This window comes from Haplochromis burtoni, unplaced genomic scaffold (genome assembly GCF_018398535.1).
Source record: "Haplochromis burtoni strain Fernald_Lab_line unplaced genomic scaffold, NCSU_Asbu1 Contig_595, whole genome shotgun sequence".
Taxonomy (NCBI): domain Eukaryota; kingdom Metazoa; phylum Chordata; class Actinopteri; order Cichliformes; family Cichlidae; genus Haplochromis; species Haplochromis burtoni.
In genome coordinates this window covers 198,705-204,806 of record NW_024582956.1, presented here as the reverse complement: position 1 = coordinate 204,806, position 6,102 = coordinate 198,705, and positions in this window count along the sequence as shown.

The following is a 6,102-nucleotide window of genomic DNA, read 5'->3' as shown; positions in this document are numbered from 1 at the left end:
ACACACACACACACACACACACACACACACACACACACACACACACTGAGGCTGTTCCTGCTCCTCCTCGTAATAAATACAGATTAACCAGGTTGTTCATCTGATACAATAAAAACTAAAACCGTGTTGTACAAATGGAAACATTAATGTAAAGCGCTCACACAGATTCATACAGTGTTTTGGACACTAAACTACAGCACAGAGCTTTTCCTCTCACACTGCTGATTTCTCTGCAGCATCTCTCTTACTTCTTCTAACCTTTTCATATTTTTCTAATATTATAATTTTAGTCTTTATTCGTAAATTCAGCTGCTGTTGCTATGATGACTGCGATTGGTTGGATGTTTCCAACGCCACCTCTTTCACATGAACACGCTCATGCTCAGAAACTTACAGACTTTGGGTCAACTTAGCTGATAACCAGCTTTATGTCCCATCTTATCCTGATCAACATTCTCAGGTGAAATAAATCCAGGTAACTCAAAGAGACCCTGGTTATCTGCACCTTGCTGAGCAGAACGGTGTCCTGCTATTCAAAGTCACTGCCTCTGTTCCTTCCCCGTTACACCCGCCTCCCTCTCATTCACACACATGTATTCAGTCTCACGTCTACTGACTTCCATTCCTCTTCTCTCCAGCACACACCTCCACCTCTCCAGGCTCTCCTCCACCTGCTCTCTACTCTCACTACAGACCACAGTGTTGTCTGCAAATATCAGAATCCACAGAGACTCCTGCCTGACCTCCTCTGTCAGCTCATCATCACTGAACAAGAAGGAGCTCTGATCCTGATGTAATCCCACCCCCACCTTGAACCCACCTGTCATTCCTACTGCACACCTCACTACTGTCCCTCTGTCCTCACACATGTCCTGCACCGTCAGTTAGTCATCTGGAGTAACCGTCTTTCCGCTCTTCATCTTCTTCGCGGTCCTCACTTCCTCTTTCATAAAGCTCTGTACTTCCTCATTCACTAACTGTCCTCCATCCATCCTCATCTCTCTCATAGAGCTAGAAATGAACAGAATAGATCAGTTTTAACCAAAATATTGTATTTCTTCTATTTAACATGGACACATTAACGATAAGCAATAGGTCCACATTTCTGTCCATATTAGGAAAACACAACGAACCACTCATGAATCACTGTGCACACAGCTAATCTAATCTAACACTATCTTAATTAATAGGATGTGGTGGGAAATGACGTGGGTTAGATTCTGAAGAACAGATTTATGACTCACGTGGCCTCATACCAGCTGATTTTTCAGAGTGTGCTTTGTGTAAACAAGGTTTAAATAAAGTTTAAAGTCTTTTTACAGCCAGTAATGTAATGTTTACTGAGAACCTGAACATGTGGGCTGCTAGTTTCATCCACCCACTCAGGATGAAGGAGTTGAACTATGAATCTACTAAGCTCCCACAGGATTAACTGACTGTTAACTGGCTGTAAGGTTAATAGTTTAAAATTACTTTGGGATTGCCAATGAAGGTGTGTATTTTATTATTATTGCTGAGTGTTATCTCAGGATTAAATACAGGAATGATTTATGACAAAGGCTACAAAGTCAATAAGGAAAAAAGATCCAGTTCCACTCTGATGGTCACTTTGTATGACCTCAGTTTGACAAAAACATGTGCAAGAACTGACGGCCTGTAGAATAATGTGTGTCAGCATTATTATACACACATGCACTGACAGCATATTATCTTCAGTGATCAAAGAAAACTGTGGCACCTGTGACAGTGGAAGAAGAATACAGATATAAGAGTTATATTTTCTGTAGGACTGTCCGACCTTTGTGGCTGTGGAGGAGCCATATCTTTGTAAACATGTGGGACGCACTAGTTATTAACCTGCAGTGACTCAGGAATGTGCAACCATATAAACAAGGTGAGTCATGAAGGTGGGCGAGTAGAAATAAAGAAGGATGAAATTTCCTGTTCAGTGTAAAAGACCAACCTTTGTTTAAAGATGAAGAATGAAACCCTGCGTGAAATGTTTAGTTGTGTTTGGTTTCTGACCACGAGCTCAAAGCACAGATGACGGCATGAAAGGATGATGCTGACTGAATGTGACTGAAGAGCAGAGCTGGAGGAAAGCTGCATGTGTTTGCTGTCATTCAGGGATTCAGGCTGTTTTGTTTACAGTCAGTCAAGTTTTTTATCAAAGGATTTCATCGCTTGCTCGATGCATTTAATACATTTTAAATCGAAGTGTTACCAGAGCTGTGACCTCTTCAGACATCATCCTCTTCTCCAACATGAACCTTTTCCAAAACGTGTCTGTGGCTCTCAGAGTAGAGCTTTGGGCCAATTCATACAGCAGCCACGAGACTTTATGGTTTATATTTCCTGAAGATCATTCCAGCTCTACTACATGCCAGAGAGTGGAGATAAAACCTCTTGTGGCTGCAGTCGGCTCTCTTCCTTCTCGTTTATTCTTGGGTGATCCACAGTGACAAACAGAAAAAAGGTTAAATTTCAGAGCAGGAGAAGGACGCATACTTTCTCTGAGAAAGTCTAAAACAATTCAGCGAATAAGAAGATAAACCAGCTTCAGCTCAGATGAAATTCTGCACATTTTCTGGAAGAACTGCAGCCACATGGCGCCAGACTGGGAACAGGTTTGTGAGGATTTTTGGGACTAAGGAGGTACACAAGTCAAGACAAGTCATTTGATTTATTTAGCACATTTATGCACAGCTGACATTGATCAAAGTGCTTCACAGCAAATACAAACAGAAGAAACAATAAAAAGATTTAAAGCAATAATAGTAATGTTTTAATAAGTAAAATTGGAGGATAAATACAAATGATAAAAGTAAATAACGATAAAAAGTCATATAATAATAGCAAAAGAGATGCACTGTGAAAGTGACACAATAAACTGTAACTCATCTGAAGCTCATGAGGAGACGGTTAGTGAGGAAGACCTAATCTGAGGAGGAAGATGATTCCAGAGTTTTGGAGCTACAAACCTGGAATTACTAGAAGCTGCCGATCAGTGGACCTGCTGCACCATCATTATCTCAGAGCTGCAGTCCTCTGGTGAATTTCACCCAGCAGTGTCAGCATCCACGTCCTCCACAGGAAGTTGTAGCACTGACACATCAGCTCCCAGTTTATGTTTATCCAACCGACTGAATGCATCTTTTCCTTTCGGTATTTAATTGAATTCATTTTAAATGGCACCAAATCACAACAAAAGTCACCTCAAAGTGCTTTATATTGTAAGATAAAGACTCTACATTAATACACAAAAACCCCAACAATCAAAAAAAAAAAAGAAACACCCTGTGAGCCAAGCACTTGGTGACAGAAAGAAAGAAAAACGTAATTTTAATAAAAATAAATCTTTAGGAGAAACAGGCTCAAGGAGGAGCGGACAGCAGCCATGATGGGTGAGGGGAGGAAGACAAGATAAAGACTTGCTGTGGAGGAGAGCCAGAGATTAATAATAACAAATAATTAAATGGAAAGTGATGCATAAACACATAGTGGCTGAAGAAGAAACACCCAGTGCATCATGGGAATCCCCCAGCAGCCTACATCTATTGCAGCATAACTAAGGGAGGATTCAGGGTCACCTGGTCCAGCCCTAACTATATGCTTTAGCAAAAAGGAAAGTTTGAAGCCTAATCTTGAAAGTAGAGATAGTGTCTGTCTCCTGAATCCAAACTGGAAGCTGGTTCCACAGAAGAGGGGCCTGAAAACTGAAGGCTCTGCCTCCCATTCTACTTTTAAATACTCTAGGAACAACAAGTAGGCCTGCAGAGCGAGAGCGAAGTGCTCTAATAGGGTGATATGGTACTACAAGGTCATTTTCATTTCATTTTCAGGGAGTTTTTAGGACGTCTTGATAATTAATACATTACAGCAGACCGTCCCTCTGAGACAGGATGCTTCTAATTTTGCAGATATTGCACTGATGGAAGAAAGCAGTCCGGCTCAACAACGACACAAAGACTCCTCAGAGTGTTACTGGAGGCCAGGGTAATGCCATATCTGGTTAGATACCATATTTCTAAGATATTTACAAAAATAACAAAAGTCTTTGTATTGCCTTTGCAGCAGAATTCTCTTCTTGCAAAATCTGTAATAAAATCCTTTGGTTCACAGTCACACACTGCAGCAGCGCCAAGTCCTGTTTCTGAAGAAAAACCACAAACCCACACATTAAGTACGAGTGCACCCTCAGGCTAATCTTCAGAAAGATCAACCACACGAACAGGTTGTGTTGCAACACTTGTGTTTGTTTCACGTCAGGTCTGCACACAGCGCTCAGAAACATATTAGCATTAGGCAGGTTTATAATCTGCAGCAGTGAGGAAATCAAACGTTAACACTGGCATGTCTGTGAAGGTTCTCAGTCATCCAGGTCATCGTAGTTAAGGAGCTTGGAAAGAAAAGCGTCTGGACTTCTTTAAGTTGCTTGAAGACGTTTCACCTCTCATCCGAGAAGCTTCTTCAGTTCTAAGGTCAAATGGTGGAGAGTCCCAGATATAAACCTAGTGGGAGTTTCCCCCCACAGAGGGACAAAAGGACCCCCTGATGAGCCTCTACCTAATCGCATGGTGTGAAATCATGCGAATTCCTGAGGTCAGATGGCCCAGGATGTGAGTGGGCATTAAGGTGTCTGGGAAGGATCTCAAAACTGGATTATAGATGGCAGAGAGTTGGTGTCGTAAACCCCACCTCTGTTCAAAGATGGTCGCTCACAGTGGACATAGATGCTTCTTTCACTCCTCTTTCAAACCATCTGTCCTCTCTGTCCAAAATGTGAACGTTGGCATCCTCGAAAGAGTGACCTTTGACCTTAAGATGCAGATGGACTGCTGAGTCTTGTCCTGTGGAGGTGGCTCTTCTGTGTTGTGCCATGCGCTTGTGAAGTGGCTGTTTGGTCTCTCCGATGTAGAGGTCTGGGCATTCCTCGCTGCACTGTACAGCATACACCACATTGTTAAGTTTGTTTTTAGGAGTTTTGTCTTTCAGGTGAACCAGTTTCTGTCTGAGCGTGTTGCTGGGTCTGAAGTGCACTGGGATGTCGTGCTTGGAGAAAACTCTCCTGAGTTTCTCTGATACACCGGCTACATAGGGGATGACAATGTTGTTAACACTGATAACAGCTTCAGAGGTAAACATGAACTGTCCCAGGAGTCTTTGCACTTGTTTGGTTCACTGCAGTCCTGTTTCATCAGGTATGTTTTCTGATCATCAATTAGCAAAAGAAAAAATTAAACCCATGAAAAAAATATTTAAAAAGTGGAAGAAAAGAGAACCCGAGAAAGTTTATTAAAAGGAAAAACGTGAAATATTCTCGGGTTGGCGTGAGACCCTGAATTAATTTAAATATGAGTTTCTGAAGAAAAGCCATAAAACCAAACAACAACCCTGACTGCAGCCTCGGGTAAGTTTTCCTCAGAAACAGCAAGCACGCGAACAGGATGTGTTCAGCATCCACTTCAGGTCTGCACACAGAAACATCTTACAAGCATCAGTCTAAAATTTATAACCCCCTCCAGATCAATAAGGAGAAAACATTTTGGAAAGACTGAAAATGAATTGTTGTGATACAAAATTCAGCTCTCTGGCAATTAGACTCTGATGATCAGAGTCCAGATGCTGACGAAGATGAAACTGTACAGTACAATACAGACAGTAAGTCATATTTTGATTGATAATACTTTATTTATCCCGAGGGAAATTGTTTTAAAGGCTGTCAGATGATCCAGCGCCAGGAATAAGTTGGACAAAGAGTTTCACTTTGAAGTTAATTAAAGCTGCCAATCCCAGTAATGCTCCAGTTTTTTGTGGTTTGGAGTAAATGTTCTTTCATGTGGAGTCAGAGGGTTGGTATCAGAGTCACTCTGGACTCTGACTCACTGATGTGCCAAACCTGACGACCACAAATGTGATGCATTCAAAATTTATGATGGTGAGATTTCATGCAAGCAGATGGTTGGATGGATTTAGGTGTCCATCATCAGCACAGTCAGCTGAACGTAGTGGGCGTCTGTTAACTGAACATTTAATGCAATTATGACCTGCTGTGTGGTACACACCATTTAATTGTCATGGTTTTGTAGTTTCTGGACTGAT